This window comes from Gopherus flavomarginatus (genome assembly GCF_025201925.1).
Source record: "Gopherus flavomarginatus isolate rGopFla2 chromosome 13 unlocalized genomic scaffold, rGopFla2.mat.asm SUPER_13_unloc_1, whole genome shotgun sequence".
Lineage (NCBI taxonomy): Eukaryota > Metazoa > Chordata > Testudines > Testudinidae > Gopherus > Gopherus flavomarginatus.
Genome location: NW_026114609.1, coordinates 2,932,467 through 2,955,489, shown reverse-complemented (window position 1 = coordinate 2,955,489; position 23,023 = coordinate 2,932,467). Strand labels below are relative to the sequence as shown.

General features: G+C 48.5%; 1 protein-coding gene, 1 long non-coding RNA gene and 1 other non-coding gene across 5 annotated transcripts in view; all 3 read right to left on the bottom strand.

Moving 5' to 3' along the window:
- LOC127040991 (uncharacterized) overlaps positions 1-23,023 on the bottom strand; it is a 49,628-nt gene that overhangs the window by 21,012 nt on the left and 5,593 nt on the right. The window lies entirely within an intron of this gene.
- Positions 1-23,023, bottom strand: part of LOC127040999 (uncharacterized) — a 341,937-nt gene that overhangs the window by 317,009 nt on the left and 1,905 nt on the right. For 2 of the 3 annotated variants that reach the window (XR_007771577.1, XR_007771576.1), the window contains exon 2: positions 18,250-18,356. This is a non-coding gene — a long non-coding RNA (uncharacterized LOC127040999). Of the gene's footprint in view, positions 1-16,387; positions 16,440-18,249; positions 18,357-23,023 lie in introns of all 3 variants that reach the window. The other variant, XR_007771575.1, reaches the window with a different exon arrangement.
- TRNAC-ACA (transfer RNA cysteine (anticodon ACA)) lies at positions 18,855-18,926 on the bottom strand. Its single transcript has one exon. It is a non-coding gene; the product is annotated as a tRNA-Cys (tRNA).

Here is a 23,023-nt window from a genome sequence, read left to right as displayed (position 1 = left end):
CTGGCTGGTTTTCACCCTGCACTTACTGCTTCCCACTAGCAGCTTCCTCTTGCAGGACTCTCTCTCCTCCTCCATCGACTGTGGTCCTGCACTATCTGATCCACAGGTCCTGCCCTGAGTCCCCGCATCCCCCTGCTTTGTCTCCATTCCCTGCAGGCCGCAAAAATGTTAGGGGAACCGCCCCTTCCTTCACTCAGTGCTCCCGCTCATATCGGCCAGCTGCAGCCTCATCTCCTGGAACTCGGCCAGCTGTCGTTTGATCCGGTCGTACAGTCACATGCTGACTGGCTCCTCAGCATGGATGCTCTTGTGGAAACCCCACAGGTGACGCTGCAGGACTTGGTACCGTTGGTTTCTTTAATGTTGTGGTGTTTCCCCAGCCGCTGGAACAAAGCCGCCAACAAAGCAGGGGGGGCGGTGGCAGGCTCCGGGATGGAGTTTGGGTGTGGATGGGGTGCGGAATCTGGGCTGGGGGAGGGGGTTGGGGTGCAAGGGGGACAGTGGCAGGCTCTGGGAGGGATTTTGGGTGCTTGAGGTGCAGGTTCTGGGCTGGAGCAGGGAGTTGGGATGTGGCACCTATCTCAGGCAGCTCCTGAAAGTGACCCACACCCCCATCTGGCACAACTCCTACATGAAGGAGGCTGGGAGAGTCCCCTGGCACCACTGCTCGCAAGTAGCACCCCTGCCACTCCCATTGCCGCAGTTCCAATGGCAGAGTTGGCAACTGGGGTGGGGGCAGCGTGCAAGAGACACACCCCACAGGGGCCACAGGGACGTGCCAGATGCTTCTGGGAGTGGTGCGCCATGTGAATCGAGGATGGGCAGGAATCTGCTTTAGCCCCACTGTGCTGCCGGTAGTGGTGGCAGGAACCCCCGGGCCCTTTCAAATCACCCGGGGCCAGCTGCTCAGGCTTTCTGATGGGGAAGCAAAGGGAAGCCACAAGAGTGGTCATGCACCCCTCGTGAGCAGTTCTGGGGAGTCTTTTGGGAGCTCCGGGAGTAGGCAGCAGAGAGGTGCAGCCTCACCGCAGAGTCTGTTTCCCTGGAAGGGAGAGGGGGCAGCAGGGTGATATCCCACCTCTGGGCATCCAGGAGCCTGTGCTCCCCACTGCCATGCTGGAGCCTCCACATTTATTTATTGGCAAATAAAATTTGCAGAATTTTAAACTATTGTGCACAGAATTTTTATTGTGCAGAATCTCCTGAGGAGTGAAACCAACCCAGGGAACCTCATTGAATTGTCACTGCTTGGTTAACCACTCAGCCACCACACCAATGCACAGAGAGAGTGCCAAGTCCTACTGCTATTGGGGGTGGGGGCTGGGGTCACGTCATACACATTCAGACTGTACGCTCCCCTAGCTACAAACCGCTGCTGATTTTCCATTTAGGACATTAGCCCTTACTGACAAGGTTTGTCTGTGTTTTTTTTTTTATCTCATGCTGCTAGTTAGAAGGATATTATTTTTTTTTATTTTTTTTTTCAAAAATACACAACTCCCTAAACCTGCTTTTAGCAATCAGAATAATTTAGTGTCACCTTATTTTTGCCTGCCCCAGTACAAAAGAAGAGGCTTTTGTGGGTTTCCTGACTCAGAGGATGAAAACAAACATGTGTCGGTCCCAGGGGTGGCTCTAGGCACCAGCAAAGCAAGCAGGTACTTGGGGCAGCCCATTTGCAGAGGCAGTAGCTAAGAGGGATCCAGCCTGGGAGCGGTGACCTAGAATCCTACTTTCGTCGTCTCCGACTCAAAGAATACTTCCAACACACCTCTGGACAACATCCTAACCCACAGAATCCTTCCTACCAATGTTATAATAAAGAGGATTCTGCATGAGTGTGGAAACAACAGACTGGACTTCTACACAGATTGCTTCTGTCAACGTGCACAGGCTGAAATTGTGGGAATGCAGCATCACTTGCTCCATAACCTAAGCCGTACTGCACACAATGCCATCAACAACCTCAAGAACAACTCCGACATACTAATAAAAAAGGCTGACAAAGGAGCTGCTGTTGTTATCATGAATAGGTCGGAATGTGAAGGAGAGGCTGCTAGGCAGCTCTCTAACTCCACATTCTACAGGCCATTACCCTCTGATCCCACTGAGAGTTACCAAAAGAAACGACACCATCTGCTCAAAAAACTCCCTGAAAAAGCACAGGAACAGATCTGTACAGACTCATGGCTAGAACTCCAACCAGGTGTATTCTGTTTGCTACCCAAGATCCATAAACCTGGAAATCCTGGATGCCCCATCATCTCAAGCCTTGGCACCTTAACAGCAGGATCGTCTGGCTATGTGGACTATCTCCTCAGGCCCTATGCTACCAGCACTCCCAGCTATCTTCAAGACACCATTGACTTCCTGAGGAAACTACAATTCATCGGTGATCTTCCAGAAAACACCATCCTGGCCACTATGGATGTAGAAGCCCTCTACACCAACATTCCAGACAAAGATGGATTACAAGCCGTCAGGAACAGTATCCCCAATAATATCATGGCTAACTTAGTGGCTGAACTTTGTGACTTTGTCCTCACCCACAACTATTTCACATTTGGGGACAATATATACCTTCAAGTCAGCAGCACTGCTATGGGTACCCGCATAGCCTCACAGTATGCCAACATCTTTATGGCTGACTTAGAACAACGCTTCTTTATCTCTCGTTCCCTAACGCCCCTACTCTACTTGTGCTACACTGATGACATCTTCATTATCTGGACTCATGGAAAAGAAGCCCTCGAGGAATTGCACCGTGATTTTAACAATTTCCATCCCATCATCAACCTCAGCCTAGACCAATCCACACAAGCGGTCCATTTCCTAGACACTACTGTGCTAATAAGCGATGGTCACATAAACACCACCCTATACCGGAAACCCACTGACCACTATACTTACCTACATGCCTCCAGCTTCCATCCAGACCACACCACACGATCCATTGTCTACAGCCAAGCTCTAAGATACAACCGCATTTGCTCCAATCCCTCAGACAGAGAGAAACACCTACAAGATCTCTATCAAGCATTCTTAAAACTACAATACCCACCAGCTGAAGTGAAAAAACAGATTGAAAGAGCCAGAAGAGTACCCAGAAGCCACCGACTACAGGACAGGCCCAACAAAGAAAATAACAGAACGCCGCTAGCCATCACCTACAGCCCCTAACTGAAACCTCTCCAGCACATCATCAAAGATCTACAACCTATCCTGAAAGATGATCTCTCACTCTCACAGATCTTGGGAGACAGGCCAGTCCTCGCTTATAGACAGCCTCCCAACCTGTAGCAAATACTCACCAGCAACCGTACACCATACAACGTAAACACTAACTCAGAAACCTATCCTTGCAACAAAGCCCAATGCCAGCACTGTTCACATATCTATTCAAGTGACACCATCATAGGATCTAATCACATCAGCCACGCCATCAGGTCTCGTTCACCTGCACATCTACCAACGTGATATATGCCATCATGTGCCAGCATTGCCCCTCTGCTATGTACATTGGCCAAACCGGACAGTCTCTACGCAAAAGAAATAAATGGACACAAATCTGACATCAGGAATCATAACATTCAAAAACCAGTGGGACAGCACTTCAATCTCTCTAACCACTCAGTGATAGACTTGAAGGTGGCAATTTTGCAACAAAAAAACTTCAAAAACAGACTCCAAAGAGAGACTGCTGAACTCGAATTAATATGCAAATTAAATACAATTAACTCAGGCTTAAACAGAGACTGGGAACGGTTGGGTCATTACATTCATTGAATCTATTTCCTTATGTTAAGTTCTCCTCACACCTTCTATGGTTGATCTTAATTATCACTTCAAAAGGTTTTTTTTTTCTCCTGCTGATGATAGCTCATCTCAATTGATTAGACTCTTCCTGTTGGTATGCATACTTCCATCTTTTCATGTTCTCTGTATGTATAAATATCTCCTGTCTGTGTGTTCCATTCTATGCATCCGAAGAAGTGAGCTGTAGCTCAGGAAAGCTCATGCTGAAATAAATTTGTTATTCTCTAAGGTGCCACAAGTACTCCTGTTCTTTGCGGATACAGACTAACAGGGCTGCTACTCTGAAGCCTGGGAGCTGAGAACCAACAGGGGTCCCTGGGAGCTGTAGTTCCTTCGTTAGCTCCCTGCCTATAGAGCCAGCCCTGGAGCAGGGAAAGAACTACATTTCCCAGCATTCCCTTGGCTGCTATCAACAGGGAAGGGAGGAGAAGGGAGTATGGTAGTTGAAACCTCATGCTGCAGCTTGCTGTGAATGGAGAGCTCACTGCTAGAGCGGGGTGGCACTGTGAATGGGGAACAAATGTGCCCAATAAGTAGAAGGCTTTGTTCCAGATACTCCCTTCAGAAGACATCCCCAGACTGGCTTAGGGACACTGGTGTGACCTCACCTTGCAGCCCCCAAAGAAGGAATTGGGTGGACTAAATGGACAGTGCCCCTCTCTATCTGAAGCCTAGCAAGGGAGGTATGTGGGTCCCACTAGAATTTAAAATGCAAAGTAAGGGAGGGGAGGCTCTACTGGACCTGGGCAGCTTTAGATACAGTACCAGGAACGTAGGAGGATTTCCACTTCTGAGCCATGGAAGCAGAAATTGCCTTCTCCTTTCCAGATTTAGCTAATATTCAGAAAGGGAATCTAGCACCTGCCTTCCAGATTTGAACACCTCAAAGTTCAGGAGTGCTCAAGCTCAGTTTGGGCAGCTGGTACTTCATTTCTCCCAAATCAAATATACTGATCCACTGTAATTTCCTGTAGAAAAAGTAGGATAAAATTGAGCAAGAAATGCTTCCCAGAGGTTTTTAGGAATGGAATTGCTATTTTCAACAGCCATTGCCTTTTGTTTGTTTAAAAGGAAGACCGTGATATTGCATTGGCAAATTCCCCATAGAAACGAAGAGTGGAACAAAAAAATAATAATAAAGGCACCTTAACTTTTCCTCATTTATGGAGGACAGTCTTACAATATGCATCCAGATGTCTTCCAATCACACAAGCTGAAAATTGTTCCACTTTACTGCAGCTCTGTAACCATGTGGGAATCAATCCTATATGTGTTCTGTACACATCCAAAATTCCTGCTGAATGACCCACCCTAGGAGTAAGTTACCAGTGACCCAGAGCTGGGGCGGAAGGAGAGTGCAGATGGGGGGAGCAGAGCCCAGGGCTGGGGCGGCAGGAGGTGCAGGTGGAGGGAGCAGAGCCTAAGGCTGGGGTGGCAGGGGGTGTGTGGGTGGGGGAGCACTGGTGGGGGATGAAGGGGGGAGCCCAGAGCTGGGGAAGCATGGGGTGCATGTGTGCCAGAGCCCAGGACTGGCTTGGCAGGAGGTGCGGGTGTAGGGAGGAGAGCCCAGGGCTGGGACGGCAGGGAGGTGAGGATCAGGTGGTAGAGCCCAGGCCTGGGGTGGCAGGGGGGTGGGAGTGGGGATGGGGGTAGGGAGAGGTCCAGACTGGGGAGGCAGGGGGTGCAGGTGCAGGGGAGAACTCAGGGCTCGGGCAGCGGGTGGGGCAGACAAATTATTTTTGCTTATGGCAGCAAAAAATCAAGAGCCGGCCCTGTCTCCACATACTGTAAGGTAGGTAGGAGCGGATTGTTATTATCCCTATTTGAAAGAGGGAGAAGCTAAGGCTGAGAAAGGAGAATTGACTTGTCTCAGATCACACAGCCAGCCAGTGGCAGAGTTGGGAATAGGACCCAAGAGCCCTGATTTCCAGACTAACCATCCGATCTTGAATTTTAAACTTTGACTAACTTGAGTAAAGTGTTCTCAAATGAGCTGCAGACCAACACTGCACAGTAATTATTCAGCAAGTATTTTAGGAGAACTGCAATGTTAAAGAGAATCATGAACTGCTCAGAGACCATTAATGCACCGAAGCAGCAGAATTCATCAAATATATAACTGGTTCTGACTTATTTCCTTGGTCTTCAAAGAGAACAACAAGGACCTGAGTCTCCTCCCTGTCAATAACCCCCTGCTCAGCCAATCAGGGTAGAGACTGACGACAGGAGGCTGAGGGTTTTCACCAGAGAGCCCAAAGGATGGCCCAGGTCACCGGTGGAGATAACTGCCCGAGCACTATTTCAGCTCCACATTTCTGGGTGGACCTCCCACAGTGTGTGCTGCCGAACACTCCCCCGCAACACACACACAGACACACACACCGCTCCTGGTGTTGGGAGGGGAACAGGTGAAAGGACAAAAGAAGAAAGAGACAAAGAGAAAGGAGGGAGGGATGGATGGAGGAAAAGGTGAAACACAAAGGACAAACCCTAATGTCCCCAGTGATTCTAAGGGACAAAATCCCAGGTGCAGAATAAAATTCTGCGTCCTTAAACTTGTATTTTCCATGCCTAGATTTCAACTGTCAACAGATGGATCAGACTGAACAGGTTTCAAACCTCGAGGAGGCTCTTACCTTCTAATCAGGGACTGCAGTTTTCTAGTAAAATCAGGAAAAGGGAAGGAGAAAACTCAAAAGAGGTTCCTCCTGGCGCTCACGTCTGTGAACCCGAATACTCTCTCAGACCTCAAAGAGAGACCTGGAGAAGGAGACTTGCTGAAGCAAAGCCACAGAGGTCTCTGAGGTTTCCCTGGCCCTTTGCCCCTGTCCTGCCTGGCTGATGTTGCATCTTTCTGTGAGGTCACCACTTCCCCACCACCTTTGACCAATAGTCTTAGCTCCTGCAAAATGCCTTTGCGATGTCACTGCCACACCCCTCCCTTGCTGTGCTAATGTCCTGCCCCTGGCCAGGCACTTTGGAAGTTTGAGCTACTCCCTGTGGATCACTCCACTCAAGGAGCGTTTGTTCTAGGAAGCAAGCCGGCTAGACAGTAACACATCAGATGCTGCTCCCAGTGCTACACTCAGTTTTTCAGAAATTAGTCAACTTTATGGTCAGAAGAGACCATTAGAGCATCTAATCTGACCCCCTGCATATCACAGGCCTCCTGTATGACACAATAGCTACTTTTGGGGCAAACACATTCCAGAAAGGCATCTAGTTTTCATTAAATGACATCAGGAGATGGCAAATCCACCACTTTCCTTGGTAGCTTGTTCCTGTGGTGAATCATCCTCGCTGTTGCATATTTGTGTCTTATTTGTAATATGAATTTGTCTCTTTTCACCTTCCAGCAATTGGGTCTTGTTATGCCTTTCTCTGCTAGAATAAAGAGCCCTTTTATACCCAATCTTTTCTCTCCATTAAGGCCCTTCAACACTTCAATGAAGTCACCTTTCAATCTTCTTTTGATAAGCTAAACAGGTTGAGCTCGTTCAATAGCTCACTAGAAGGCATTTTTCTCCAGCCCTCAGAACATTTGTTGGCTCTTTGCTCATCAGAATCCTGAACCCCAACTGGATGTGGTTCTTGTTCTTCTGCACAACATAGCTCCTAGAGAAGAGGGATCTGCAAATGCACATTCATATGATACCTTTGTTTAATTGATGAAAACATAAACTAGACACTTAGGTCTGGTCTACACTACGGGGAGAAATCGATCTTAGATACGCAACTTCAGCTACGTGAATAACGTAGCTGAAGTCGAATATCTAAGATCGGATTACTCACCAGTCCTCACCATGCGGGATTGATGTCCGCTGCTCCCCCTGTCGATTCCGCAACTCCGGTGGGGTTGGTGGAGTTCCGGAATCGATATAAGCGTGCTCGGGGATCGATATATCGTGTCTAGATGAGACACGATATATCGATCCCCGAGCAATCGATTTTAACCCGTGCGGGTAGTCTAAACGTAGCCTTAGAGGGTTGAAACTGATTTCAGCTGATGGACAGGTTTGCTAGATTTTTATGCATTTGGATAGCGAAATGTTGAATGTTTACATTCATATCAAGCCCCCTCGTATAGTGGAGCTCCTGAACATAATGGAGAATGGAAATGAAAATGTTTTCCTTTTTTAAAAAAAAGAAAGAAAATTTTAAGAGAACGCTGGAGTTTGAACTGAGGACCACATGAGTTGTAATCAAGCGCTCTACCACTGAGCTATACCCCCATGATGGCAAGTGTATGGAATCATGATCTCCAGGACTTTGAAGGACAAACCCTGCTTCATCGATGTCCTTTGCCATTCCCAGACCACAGATGGTTTTAAAAATGGGATGTGACCCTGTTTTAATGGGGTTGCCAGGGCTGGCATTAGACTTGTTGGTGCCTGGGGCTGAAGCCAAAAGTCTGAGCCCCACCACCCAGGGCTGAATCTCTCAGGCTCTGGTTTTCACCCTCCCCCAGTGGGGCAGGGCTCAGACTTTGCCTCCTCTGCCTCTGCTCAGTGTGGAGGGGCTTGGTCCCTCTTTCCAGGGCCATGTAGTAAGTTTTTTTTGGCAGAAGGGGGTTGTAGTGAAAGGAAGTTTGAGAAACCCTGGCATAGAGCCTCTGAATATATCTAGACTTGGCTCCCTGTGACACCATGGGTAATCAGACACTGAAAATACAGCCATGCAGACACCACACACCAATCTTGCCTAGCAAACAAGAATCAAACCTCCATAGAGAGATGCCTGTTGTTTTTAAACCCATCTCCCTAAGCACTCAGCCTCAACCACTTAACAAAGGGGCTTTTCTACACTATGGTTCTGGTCTCACTGAAGGGTCATTTCCAATTGTTTGCTCAGACCAGCATTAGGGAAAATGGTGCCCTGGGCAAAACTTGTACTTTGCCACTTCCCCATTGCCCCTGACTGATCCCCACTCCCCCTTTACTGCTAGCTCCTGCACGCCCAACCCTTGCACCTCGTTCATCCCTAACTCCTGCCCCTTCCTGTGCCCTTAACTCCCCGTGCCACCAGCCAGTGCCCCTCTTCTGCAGCCCCTTCACATGGTTCCAGTGCTGGGGGCCCCGCACTTGTTCTCCCTTTCCCTGGGCTTTGGCATCACTAGCCCTGCTTAGCAAGTAGGGTTCAGTGGTTCCCAAAATGTGGAGCATGACCCCTAGGGGGACACAGAGGAACATTCTTGGGGGCACCTCAGGGCCTGAGCCAGTCCCCATGAAGGAAGCACTATGCAGCTTCACTCTGTCCCAGCTCTTCCCCAACCCCACCCTTATCCTGGGGCTCTGCCTTCCAGCTTGGCCTTGACCCCCTTACCCATCTGCACCTCTCTCTCCAGCAAGCAACACCCCCACTCCCAGCCTCCGTTCTTGACCGCGGCTTCCAAGGGTCCACAGCCATGGATAAGAGGGCACAGTGTGAAATGTTTGGGAACCACTGCTTTAGGGTGATGTCCTCAATCACTTCTACAAAATCCAATAAAAGCTATTCCTCATCCACCCACCCACCCCTCCATCAGGACAGACTAGGTATGTTCTGCTGCCCTTCACTCATACAGGAAGGATAATAACATTTCATTCCATTCAATCCTAAAGCGATTTGTAACCCACCACCAGCCAAAACTGGTCATTTTGGGAAAGCAGCCCCATGATGCTGCATACCTAGGCAGAGTAGGTGTATCTGTGCAAACATGGTCTGTTCCTGAAGTCTTTCCCCCAGCTCCTCACTAGATGTGAGGGGGGGAGCTCATTCAGCCCCCGCTTCCGCTTAGTATTTAAAAACTCCTTATTGTCCCTATCTCTCTTAGCCTTAGTTTTCTCCTCCTGTCTCTTTCATCAGAGCTCAGGTGAGGTGGCCAAATGGTTAAGGTGCTGGACTAGTAATCCATTGTTCTCTGCATGAATAGGTTTGAATCCCCTCCTTATCACATGTGTTTAGTCTTCACCCTTCCTTTGTAAAAACCATTTTCCCCCTTTGGTACAATGACAGATCAAACAATGTTGCTTCTTGCAAACAAAACCTACTCAGAACTCTCTTCCTTTAAATAAAATGTCTAAATCCCAGTTTTCTTTAAAAAAAAATTCTCTAGTGGTGTATTTCTTAGTTTTTATCTCAAAAGGTAACATCCTCATCATCTCCCCCAAACACCCTGGGACCTGCCCACATTATTAAAATACCCTCAACCCGAGCAAGGCCAGAGCAGTGAACCAGAGCTAGTCTCTAGGCCAAGCTGTTCTCAAGGAGGCAACTCAAACATTTTCTCCCTGCTTCTCTTGGCAAGGTCTGACTGAGAAAACTAAATTCCCCAAACTTAAAATTTTCTGCTGAAAAACCAATACTAGTTTGTTTGGAGACTTTGATTTGAAAGTATTATTGTTATTATTCTCTTCTGATTTCTGAATCAGTTCAGTCTTTCTCCTCCAGGTGTGTTTCCAGCTGCTGAGTTGTGGAGGAGAGAGGCCAAGTCATGATGTCTTGTGGATAAGGGAGAAGCGATGGATGTGATATACCTAGACTTTAGTAAGGCATTTGATATGGTCTCGCATGATATTCTTATAGATAAACTAGGAAAGTACAGTTTAGATGAGGCTACTATAAGGTGGGTGCATAACTGGCTCTATAACCGTACTCAGAGAGTAGTTATTAATGGCTCCCAATCCTGCTGGAAAGGTATAACAAGTGGGGTTCCACAGGGGTCTGTTTTGGGACCGGCTCTGTTCAATATCTTCATCAATGATTTAGATGTTGGCATAGAAAGTATGCTTATTAAGTTTGCAGACGATACCAAACTGGGAGGGATTGCAACTGCTTTGGAGGACAGGCTCAAAATTCAAAACGATCTGGACAAATTGGAGAAATGGTCTGAGGTAAACAGGATGAAGTTCAATAAAGATAAATGCAAAGTGCTCCACTTAGGAAGGAACAATCAGTTTCACAAATACAAAATGGGAAGAGACTGTGTAGGAAGGAGTATGGCAGAAAGAGATCTAGGGGTCATAGTGGACCACAAGCTTAATATGAGTCAACAGTGTGATACTGTTGCAAAAAAAGCAAACGTGATTCTGGGATGCATTAACAGGTGTGTTGTAAACAAGACACGGGAAGTCATTCTTCCGCTTTAACTCTGCTCTGGTTAGGCCTCAACTGGAGTATTGTTTCCAGTTCTGGGCATCGCATTTCAAGAAAGATGTGGAGAAATTGGAGAGGGTCTAGAGAAGAGTAACAACAATGATTAAAGGTCTTGAGAACTTGACCTATGAAGGAAGGCTGAAGGAATTGGGTTTGTTTAGTTTGGAAAAGAGAAGACTGAGAGGGGACGTGATAGCAGTTTTCAGGTATCTAAAAGGGTGTCATCAGGAGGAGGGAGAAAACTTGTTCACCTTAGCCTCCAATGATAGAACAAGAAGCAATGGGCTTAAACTGCAGCAAGGGAGATTTAGGTTGGACATTAGGAAAAAGTTCCTAACTGTCAAGGTAGTTAAACACTGGAATAGATTGCCTAGGGAAGTTGTGGAATCTCCACCTCTGGAGATATTTAAGAGTAGGTTAGATAAATGTCTATTAGGGATGGTCTAGACAGTATTTGGTCCTGCAGTGAGGGCAGGGGACTGGACTCGATGACCTCTCGAGGTCCCTTCCAGTCCTAGAGTCTATGAGTCTATGTCTCTTCCCCTCTTTCATAGTTTCTTCCAACTTGATAGGAAGCTCCTTTGCTACGATGTGAGTCAAGCAGTGTCCATTGTCTCTGTGCTATCTCAGAGAAGCCTACATTGTACAAGGTTCCTGGGATAGTCCTTGGGAATGTGGATACCTTCAATGGGCCAGCAGCGAGTCTGGCTCCTCCTTTGTCGCACCTGAAAGGCTGGTGGTGAGCATTTCTCAACCTCATGACATATCTCAGTAACGCACGCATAGCAAAACTTCATAACTTCTCAACCAATGCGAGCACACACAATCCAACAAGATATTAATGTTCAACAGATCAAGACTTTTGAAATGATTCCTCACCAGGCAGACTTTGTACTAACCATGTCATCATTATATGAGAGTGGTGAATATGGGGCTTCCAGGTGCTGCTTTGAGCACAGTGTGCCACACCTGGGCTTCCATTGCAATGGAGACGTACCCTTACAGTCCATCTCTCCTGGGATAAAGATGGCAGCATGGCTGGCCTGGGTCATCTGACTTGGGCTCATGGACATAAAGCTCAGAGGCTAAAAACTGTGGTGCAGATATTTGTGTTCACACTGAAGCCTGGGTTCAGAAACCCTCACCGGGCCTCAGAGGTTGGGCTCAAGCCCATATGTCTGCACTGTAATTTTATAGAGGTTTGGAGGGAGTTTAGCAAGTGGAAATGGTAAAACCACATTGAGGGGACTGGACTACTGACCTATCAGCTCTTAACACCCAAACATTCAGTAACTCTATCATCAGTGCCTGTGAGTGTAATTTAAACCATAGGTCCATCTAGCTCTGAATCTTGTCTTCTGACAGTAGCCAATACCAGGTGCCCTAAAAGCCACTCCCCAAGACACCACTGGGAGTTGAACCCAGGATCTCCTGTTTACAAAAGAGGTATTTTAACCAACTAAGCCATGGTGTCTGCTGTTATTTAAAGCATTGTGCTTGCCCACACCTGACTCTCTGCCAATCCCCACTGCGTCCTGACAAGTGTTGCTAGTGTTTGGCTTCTGTAAAGCAGAGGAGAAGGTGAAGTTTTGCTCCCAAGGTGTGTGTGGGATTCTTTGGACAGGTTTACACTACAAAATTAGGTTGGTCTAATTACATTACTTAGGCTGGCAATGCAGTATATCAACCTAATCCCAGTGTAGATAGCGGCTCAGCTGTTAGAACTTTCTGGAGCTATGAAAGGGGAGGGGCCCAGCCTCTGTAGCAGGAATGCAGGGCAGGAGAGTTCACGGCAGGCATTATGGGATACTGGTGGAGGCCAGTTATGGTGATATAACGACCAGCAGCATTTACACTGACAATTTGTCACTTTAAGTTTGATGCAAAAAGCTCTAGACCTCTCATTGAGGTGGTTTTATTTTGTCACCAAAACAGGGCAGTTTTGTTGCCGGACGTGGCATAGCAGCATGTACACCAGCCACAAGCGGCCAACCAAGGGAGCGTTGTGTGTTTTTCACACATCTGAGCAATATAATGATGCTGAAATAACTTTGTAATGCAGAACTGGCCAAAGATTCACACACACACAACCTGCAAGGAAAACCTCACCTGCTCCTCTGCTTTGCAGAATCCAAACACATGCAAAGCTTATCAGGCCCCGGTGGGGATGGCAGGGAGTCAGGTGTGAGCAGACACTGTACTCTAGTTACAGGAAGGTACCATGGCTTAGCTGGTTAAAGCCCCTGTTTTATAAACAGGAGATCCTGGGTTCAACTCCCAGTGATCCTTTGTTGATTAACTCTTGGGGCACCTGGTATTGGCTACTGTCAGAGGACAAAACACAGAGCTAGAAGGACTTTTGGTCCAGCCTAGGATGGCTGTTGTCATGGTTTAAATTACACTCACAGGCACTGACAATAGAGTTACTGAAAGTTTGGGAGTGAAGAGCTGATAGGTCAGTGTTCCAAGCTTCTTGCAGATGACCCCATCCCTCTGGGGCAGGGGCAGGTCTGGGCTCTCACACCAAATGGCTCATTGTGGCTGCCAGAATCTGTGAACAGCTCATTTAGTTTCCACCGAGGATTGAGTCCTGCTTCATGCACTGTGTGTGAGAATGAAAATCCTAAACCGCCCTTTGAAATAATGAACGCAGCAGGACGTGTTATTGTTCCTTCCTCAAAGCAAACAGACCAATGGAGAAATGCCATTGAGTCCGCGGTAATACTCCACTGCCATTTTACCTTTTTTGCTCGCTAAACTCCCTCCCAACCTTGTGGAGTCCAGAGCCCGGTATTCAGCCTGAGCCAAGATATCTACACTGCAAATTTACCACCCCACAGCCCAAGCCCTGGGAGCCTGAGCTTGCACGGGAAAGCCATGGGTGTTTCATGCGGTGTGGACATAGCCTAGCATTATGTCTACACTGCCATTAACACACCCAAGTCACTATTCTCAAACACTGGGTCAGTTGATTGAGGCTTGTGGGGCTTGTGCTGCAGGGTTATAAAATTACAGTGTAGACACTTGGGCTTGAGCCCAGCCTCCGAGACCCCAGGAGGGGTGACGGTCTCTGAGTCTAGATTCCAGTCTGAGTCCCAGGAATCCAAATCAGATCATCCAGGCCAGACAGGCCACAGGGATTTTGTCATAGTATAGATGCCCTCTCAGGGTATGTCTACATTGCAACGTTAGCCCAGGGTTAGCAGAGGTCATGTCAGGAGCCCCAACACATAAACAATGAGGAAAAGACCCACCCCCAAATAAGCTGGGCAGTGTCCTTTGTCCTACGGTTTGTTAAGTCCAGCAACCAAAAGTCCTTTAACATGAGCCATCCCCTCTCTGCACCCTACTCACAGCTGTTGTCCTTAGTCAGTGCAAGCCCAGAGGTGCCTCTGTAGAGTTCACCTACCATCCTGGGTGGAAGAGAGGGAAAATAAGAAGGCACTGTACTCACTATGCTGTCTAGGGACTCACTCATCCCTCCACACCCACCCTATCCTAAAGTTGGTCTAACATCTAAATTTTAGTATTAGGACCCAGCCCACTTGGCTTTGGAACCCCTGTCCACTGCCTAGCAAGTGCTATTGAATTGAGAGTGAGTCCCTCAATCGGGGTCTGCCAAGTACAGTTGTGCTGCCCTCAATTCACACAACAAGGATAACAATGCTTTATTTCTCCTGCCCCAATAACAAGGAGACTGGGAATCCAACACCAGCCAAAAGTGATCATTTCGGCAAGCAACCCAACATATTTCCAACTTACCGTAAAATCCACATGCAGATTCATACATGAAACCTTGCAAGAAAATCTTCCTGAGGTGGGGGTCTAAAGCACCTGCTGCTGGAGGGAAGGAGGGGGCTGTGGGTTGGGACAGAGGAGAAGGGTGAAGAGGAGTAGGCTCTGGTTGGGAGTGAGGAGCAGTGTGCATAGGAGAGACTAAGGGTTGGGACTGAGGGGCACTGGGAAAAGAGGCGACATGGGTTTAGGCTGAAGAGCATCCTCGTTTGGGGATCCAGCAGTACAGGGGAAGGCAGCAGGTGATTCTAGTTCCTTAGGGATATTCTGCGTGTTTGTATGTGTGTGTGCAGGGAAGGAACAGGCTATATGCCCAGAGGCCTTTATTCCTCCAGGCTGCAAGGACAAAGGGGCTGTCAGGAAGTTGCCCCTTCAAACCGACACAGAATAAGGCCCTTCTGAGGAAAGGGAAAATCCTGAAGAGAAAAAGTAACATCAAAGAGGACTCCAAAAAGACAGTCAAGAGCTTGGTGAGTAGTTTATCACCTGACCAGGGACTTGAACTCTGGACCCTCAGATTAAAAGCCTGATGCTCTGCTAACTGAACTACCCAGGCTCACAAAGAACAAGAGCAACTTGGTGCAGAGGAAAAGCTAGTGAAGAAAACAAGTGCAAGAAACAATAGGGGAAACCTGCTGCTCTCACTGGCCTGGTCAACACTACGAGTTTATATTGAATTTAGCAGCATTAAATTGCATTAACCCTGCACCCGTCCACACAACAAAGCCCTTTATATCGATATAAAGGGCTCTTAATACCAATATCTGTATTCCTCCCTGACGAGGGAAGTAGCACTGAAATTGGTATTGCCATATCGGATTAGAGTTAGTGTGGCTGCAATTCGATGGTATTGGCCTCCGGGCACTATCCCACAGTGCACCATTGTGACCACTCTGGACAGCAATCTGAACTTGGATGCACTGACCAGGTAGACAGGAAAAGCCCCATGAACTTTTGAATTTCATTTCTTGTTTGCCCAGCGTGGAGCACCGATCAGCACAGGTGACCATGCAATCCTAGAATCAAAAAAGAGCTCCAGCATGGACCGTATGGGAGATACTGAAGCTAAGGCTTTTTCTCAGCTCATTTCACCACCCTCTATCCTGTGGAGTTGAGTTTATCGCAGGTGTTACCCAAAATTGGGCTAGCTAGTAAGTGTAGGGAGGACTAATGACCCACCAGAGTTTGGCAGAAAGCAGCACATTTATTATACTGACAGCTAAGCTCAAAAGAAGAAGTAGGGGAGTGTCACACTCACACTCGCATACTCACGCTCCCAGGACAGGCACAGCACTGAACACGTCAGGATTCTGCAAGGTAAGTGTCCCACAGCACAGCTATGGACGGTGCGATGAAGGTAAGTCTTCCTGAGGCACAATGAAATACAACGCAGAGAACCACTGGCCAGGCGGTCCGGGCAAAGGGCATTCACTGGAGGTACAAGTTTGTGAGTGCTCTCCTGAGCACATGGCCCCTTCTCCTTTTAAGGACCTGCACCTAATGGTCTGCAACTAGAGATGACTTGGCTGCATCTGGTTGGTCACACTCCACCTTGGGCAGTGTCCATGCTCTGGGTGTGTGAGTGCTGCCTAATTAGAGTCCCAGACACCTTGTCTGCCTGGAAGCTTTTCTGCTCTTCTACCAGCCCATTCATCCCTCGAGTAGTCCAGGAGGGAGCGAGAAGGGTAAAGCCACTTCACGGGCATTGAGAGAGGGAGAGGAGACAAAAGTGGGAGCAGGGGAAGTATAAGAGACCTTTTGATCATAGAAATCACTACTGCTCCTACAACAGTAGGGACAGGCCAGTAGGAGCTGGGAAAATTAAGCCCTCATGTTTCTGCCTGCTTTCAAACCAGACACCTTCTACATGTTAGGCAAACGTGATAACCACTACACTACAGAAACTCTGTCACAGGATTTTGCCCCTCCCTTCATAAAAACATAAGAATGACCATACTGGGTCAGACTAAAGGTCCATCCAACTCCACATCCTATCTGCCAACAGTGGCCAATGCCAGGTGCCCCAGAAGAACTGAACCTAACAGGTAATGATCAAGTGATCTCTATCCTGCCATCCATCACCACTCTGACAAACAGAGGCTAGGGATCCCACTCCTTACCCATCCTGGCTAATAGCCATTCATGGACTTAACCTCCATTAATTTATCTGGAAAAAGAAGGAAGAGTACTTGTGGCACCTTAGAAAATGAACAAATTTATTTGAGCATCAGCTTTCCTGGGCTAAAACCCACTTCATTGGATGTATACACACACACAGAGAACATGAAAAAATGGGTGTTGCCATACACACTATAAAGAGAGTGATCAGTTAAGGTGAACTACTATCAGCAGGAGAAAAAATCTGTTTTGCAGTGATAGGATGGTCCATTTCCAACAGTTGACAGGAAGGTGTGAGTAACAGTAGGGGGCAAATAAACATGGAGCAATAGTTTGACTTTGTGTAATGACCCATCCATTCCCACTCTTTCTTCAAGCCTAATTTAATGGTGTCCAGTCTGCAAATTAATTCCAATTCAGCAGTCTCTTGTTGGAGTCTGTTTTTGAAGTTTTTTTGTTGTAATATTGCGACTTTTAGGTTTGTAATCGAGTGACCAGGGAGATTGAAGTATTCTCCAACTGGCTTTTGAATGTTATTATTCTTGACATCTGATTTGTGTCCATTTATTCTTTTACGTAGAGACTGTCTGGTTTGGCCAATGAAGGAAAGGGCTGGATTCAATGGTTTCTTCCAGTTCTAGGAGATAGGGTACATCCATTATCTTTTTTTTTCCTTACTGCACATCAGACCCAGGACTTTCACCTAGCAGTTCTTGGGGCCGTGGGACAGAACTGAGCTTCACTGGCAGCAGAGGGAGAACGGTTGGGACTGAGCTGTCTGGGGAATATTTTAATCCTTATTTAATTTTCAGAGGATTAAATCAATGCAGCTTCCACTTCTCCGTCTTTCCCAAGGAAATAACGTTTCTGTGTGAAGTACCCAAACCTTTTAACAATAAGAAGTGAAATGAAATGGCCACATGATGGCAACAGAATCTAAGAAATTTGTTAGTCTCTAGGGTGCCACACATACTCCTGTTCTTTTTGAGGAAACAGACTAACACAACTGCTCTTCTGAAACCTGAGAAGCCATGTTCTTGTTCAATAAGCATTGAAGCTGAAAAGGGAGATGTTTTCTCTTTGACTTCTAGGCCCTCACTTCTAATTCACTAGACACCCCTTTCCTCCTACAGCTAGGAATAGAACCCCACAGTCATGCTAATAGCAGCCTCTGGCCCGATAAAAGAGAAGCTCTGAGACCCTTGTGCTGTCCCATCACCTCCTTGCCTGAACTGCCCTTGAAACCCAATGGGGTTTCCTTGGGCAGTTTTGACTCACTCCCAGAAAGGGTGCAATTTTAGGAGCAGGTTCCAAATAGTGCAATTAACCAGCCAGAAGGGGCAGGAGATATCAGTGTAGGAGCCATTGAAATAACTCTGCACTTACTTAGATGCAGACATAACAAGCTCTATGGTTGGTAAACTTACAGAGACTCTGCTCCTGCTCATGAACTAGCAGCCCATGACCTGTAAACAGCTGCCATTTGAATGCATCTGAAAGTTACAAGGAATAATGATCTGTGTTACAGAAAGGTTAACATTTGTTAGAGCCCCAATTGATACTGTGTGCGCAAAGAGAGGTTTGAATGTGTCACAGGGAGTTTGGTAAATCTTGGTTATTTTATTTTTGTAACAGGCTCCTATCCATCTCCAATAGAGTTTTCAGTCCGAGTGGCAACTTATTTACCAAATGTAATAGAAACTAGTCCATTCCTCCCAAGTGGATGTGGTTCTTGTTCTTCTGCACATTGTAGCCCATGGAGGCCAAGGAGCTGCAAATGTGACTTCAGGTGCCTTTGTTTAATTGATGAAAACAAACCCAGACACTTAGAGGATTGGAACTGATTTCAGCAGAGGAACATGTTTGCTAGGTTTTTATTCATTTGCACAGGAAAACATTGAATGTGTCTATTCATTGCAGGGACCCCTGTTTAGTGGAGCTCTTGAACATACTGGAAATAGAATCACTTTTGTTGAAAGAACAAGTTTGTAAGGGAGCACTTAGATTTGAACCAAGGATTACTTGATCTGTAGTTAAGCACTCTACCACTGAGCTATACCCCCATGACATTTACAAAGGCAAGTCAGTGATGTTAAGGATTTTGAAGGACTGGCTCTGCCTCAGAGAGCTCCTTTTCTATTCCCAGACCACAGGGGTTTTAAAAATGGGGTTTGATTAAACTTTATATATACATGTAGACATCACAGCTTGCACATACACCAGCATAGCTTCCCCCAGTGACATAGCTACCACCTCTCGGGGAGATGGATTAACTGCACGGACGGAACAGCTCTCTCCCCTCCACTTAGAGCATCTTCATTATTTATAAATAGGTGGGAAATAACCTCCTGAATGGACAGGAACCAATTTATCAAATATTGCTGTGTCTGCATTCAATATGGGGAACTGGTCATATTGGGCTAGGTTAGTAGGAGCGTTGCCAGCAGATGGAGGGAAGTGATTATTCCCCTCCATTCAGCACTGGTGAGGCCACATCTGGAGCATTGCGTCCAGATTTTGCACCCCTCCCCCAATACAGTAACAAATTGGAGAGAGTTTAGGGGAGGGCAACAAAAATGATTAGGGGACAGAGGAGTTACAAGAAGAGGCTGAGGGCAGGGCCGCCCAGAGGGGGGGCAGGTGGGGCAATTTGCCCCAGACCCTGCAGGGGCCCCCATGAGAATATAGTATTCTATGGTATTGCAACTTTTTTTTATGGAAGGGGCCCCGAAATTGTTTTGCCCCAGGCCCCCTGAATCCTGTGGGCAGCCCTGCCCAGACCAAGGTGCTGTCCCCCCACTCCACCCCCTTCACTCATTCTCCTCCATATGAGGCCCCACCTGTGCTCTGCCCTCACTCCCATTTGGCCACTTCCCACACCTGCTCTTCCTCTTTGGCTGAGGCCTGCTGGTTCACCTTTCGCTCGCTCCTCTCCTCCCCCAAGGCCTCCTCGCGCCTCTCCACCCTCTACCCCAAGGTCTGCTTGCTGCCCACACCTCTCTGCCTCCTCCCCTGAGACTCACCCTGCCCATTACCCACACCTCTCTGCCCCCTCCCCTGAGACTCACCATACCCACTCCTCTCTGCCTCTTCCCCTGAGACTCACCCTGCTCATTGCCCACACCTCTCTGAGCCCTCCCCTGGGACCCCCCTGCCCACACCTCTCTGCCCCCTCCCCTGAGACCCGCACTGCCCACACCTCTCTGCCTCCTCCCCTGAGACTCACTCTGCCCATTGCCCACAGCTCTCTGCCTCCTCCCCTGAGACTCACTCTGCCCATTGCCCACAGCTCTCTGCCCCCTCCCCTGAGACCGCCCTGCCCACACCTCTCTGCCCCTCCCCTGAGACCTGCCCTGCCCACACCTCTCTGCGCCCTCCCCTGAGACTCACTCTACCCATTGCCCACACCTCTCTGAGCCCTCCCCTGAGACCCGCACTGCCCACACCTCTCTGCCCCTCCCCTGAGACCTGCCCTGCCCACACCTCTCTGCGCCCTCCCCTGAGACTCACTCTACCCATTGCCCACACCTCTCTGAGCCCTCCCCTGAGACCCGCACTGCTCACTCCTCTCTGCCCCCTCCCCTGAGACTCACCCTACCCACTCCTCTCTGCCCCCTCCCCTGAGACTCACCCTGCCCACCACCCACACCTCTGCCCCTCCCCTGAGACCTGCCCTGCCTACTGCTCGTACCTCTCTGCCCCCTCCCCTGAGACCCACCCTGCCCATCGCTCACACCTCTCTGCCCCCTCCGCTAAGACTAGCCCTGCCCACCACTTGCACCTCTCTGACCCTCACCTGAGACCTGCCCTGCCCACCACTTGCACCTCTCTGACCCTCACCTGAGACCTGCCCTGCCCACTGCTTGTACCTCTCTGATCCCTCCCCTGAGGCCGGCCCTGCCCACCACCCACATCTCTCTACCCCTCCCCTGAGACCCACCCTGTCCACCTCTTTCTTTGGCCATCTGTTGTTATTCCTTGAAACATCAAGGATGGAATAAAAAGCTGAGTTTACCCCAGGGTGAGGAAAGAAAGGAGCCATCAACCTCCTGGCAAAGCCCTGGGGATATGAAGGGAAGGGGACTGTCTGAATGATCAAGGCAGGAAATGGACAAGCTACAGCAACGTCATTAGCCATGAACACACTCTCCTCATGCTCCAGCCAGAAGGGAAAGGAGCAGGAATTCTTGCTGTTCAGCCATGGACACACTTACACAACGGCACAGCAGTGTGTGTGTTGTGGAAGCTGGTCTGAGGAAACAACTGGAATTGATCACTCAGTGAGAACAGAACTAGAGTGCAGTGAGAGCCCCATGTCAAGCACATAGTTGTGGTCAAGTGGTTAAGGCAATGGGCTAGAAGTCCATTGTGGGCTCCCTGCACAGGTTCCAGTCCTACCAACAGTGGAGGAAGTTGTGGTCCTTTAATTTCAATGGAGCTGGGTCTTGTCTCACATTCATGCTAGGCCTACAATAAAGGGGGATGTGACTTTAGTAAAAGTGTTTTAATTGAACAGCTGTTGCATGTCCATCCTGTGTCACCAGAGCACATCCATGCTAGCGTCTCTTGGATGGCCACAGAGAGCAGTGCATTGTGGTAGCTATCCCACTGTGCAACTGGCTGCAGGGTGCTTTGGGAAGGGTTTGCAAAGCCTCACAGGCTGGTACAGCATCACATGATACAGTTTTCTATACCATTGTTCTATGGGCATCCTACTAGATTGCCAGCTGCTTTTCAACTGCAATGTGCGTGCTGGGGTAGAGAGCATGTGTGTGTGGGGAGGAGAGACAGTGTGTGTGTTGCAGAAGAGTGAGTGTGTCGGCACACTGTCTCTAAGTTCAGACAGCTGCTGGAAGCAACCAGTCCTGAGGCAGGGGACAGCCCCGACATCAGCCCCCCTTCTCTCACTGGCTCAGCTCAGCACAGCACAGCACTCTCTGTCACACACACACACATACACGTACACGCTGCTGCCTGCTTAGCTCTGTGTCAGGGGTGCTGGAACAGGGGGGTTAGAGGGCCATGGCTCCACCACGCTTTACTGGCTGTTAGGACAAATGATCGAGGGGGGGGAAGGGTGCAGTCTTGGGGAAGAGGCGTTCTGTGGGTGTGGCCTCGAGGGAAGAGGTGCTGTGAGTGGGGGTCCTTAGGGAAGGAGTGTCATGGGGGTGCCACAGTTCAGATAACAGTGCCCCCCCACTGTAAGGAAGCTTCTGCTACCCCTGCTCTGTGTTCGCAGAGTGGGAGAGAGCAGCATCCACTGCAGTGATTTGCTCCCCAGGACTCCAGCAGGGGGGCTCGGGAGGTGATTTAAAGGGTCCGGGGTCCAACTGCAGCAGGGAGCCGTGGGCCCTTTAAATCACCAGCCTGGGGAAGACGGGCCGGGCTGGCACAGCGTACTGGCTCTTGCCAGTACCCCATACCATAACATACCGGTTTACTTTCACCTCTGGAAGGTCCTCACATGGATCAATAACTGGTTAAAAGATAGGAAACAAAGGGTAGGACTAAATGGTCAGTTTTCAGGATGGAAACAGGTAACTAGTGGTGTCTGTACTGGGACCAGGACTAGTCAACATATTCATAAATGATCTGCTGAACAGTGAGGTGACAAAATTTGCAGATGATCCAAAACTACTGGCTTGCTTCCTAGAACGAACGCTCCTTGAGTGGAGTGATCCACAGGGAGTAGCTCAAACCTCCAAAGTGCCTGGCCAGGGGCAGGACATTAGCACAGCAAGGGAGGGATGTGGCAATGATATCACAAAAGCCTTTTGAAGGACCTCAGACTATTGGTCAAAGGTTGTGGGGAGGTGATGACCTCACAGAGAGATGCTGACATCAGCCAGGCAGGAGAGGCGGCGAGGGGCCAAGGAAACCTCAGAGACCCCTGTGGCTTTGCTTCAGCAAGTCTCCTTCTCCAGGTCTCTCTTTGAGGACTGAGAGAGTATTCGGGTTCACATACGTGAGCGCCAGGAGGAACTTCTTTCAAGTTTTCTCCTTCCCTTTGCCTGATTTTACTAGAAAACAGCCATCCCTGTTTAGAAGGTAAGAGCCTCCTCAAGGTTTGAAACCTGTTCAGTCGGATCCATCTGGTGACAGTTGAATTCTAGGCATGGAAAACACGAGCTTAAGGAGGCTGAATTTTATTCCATATCTG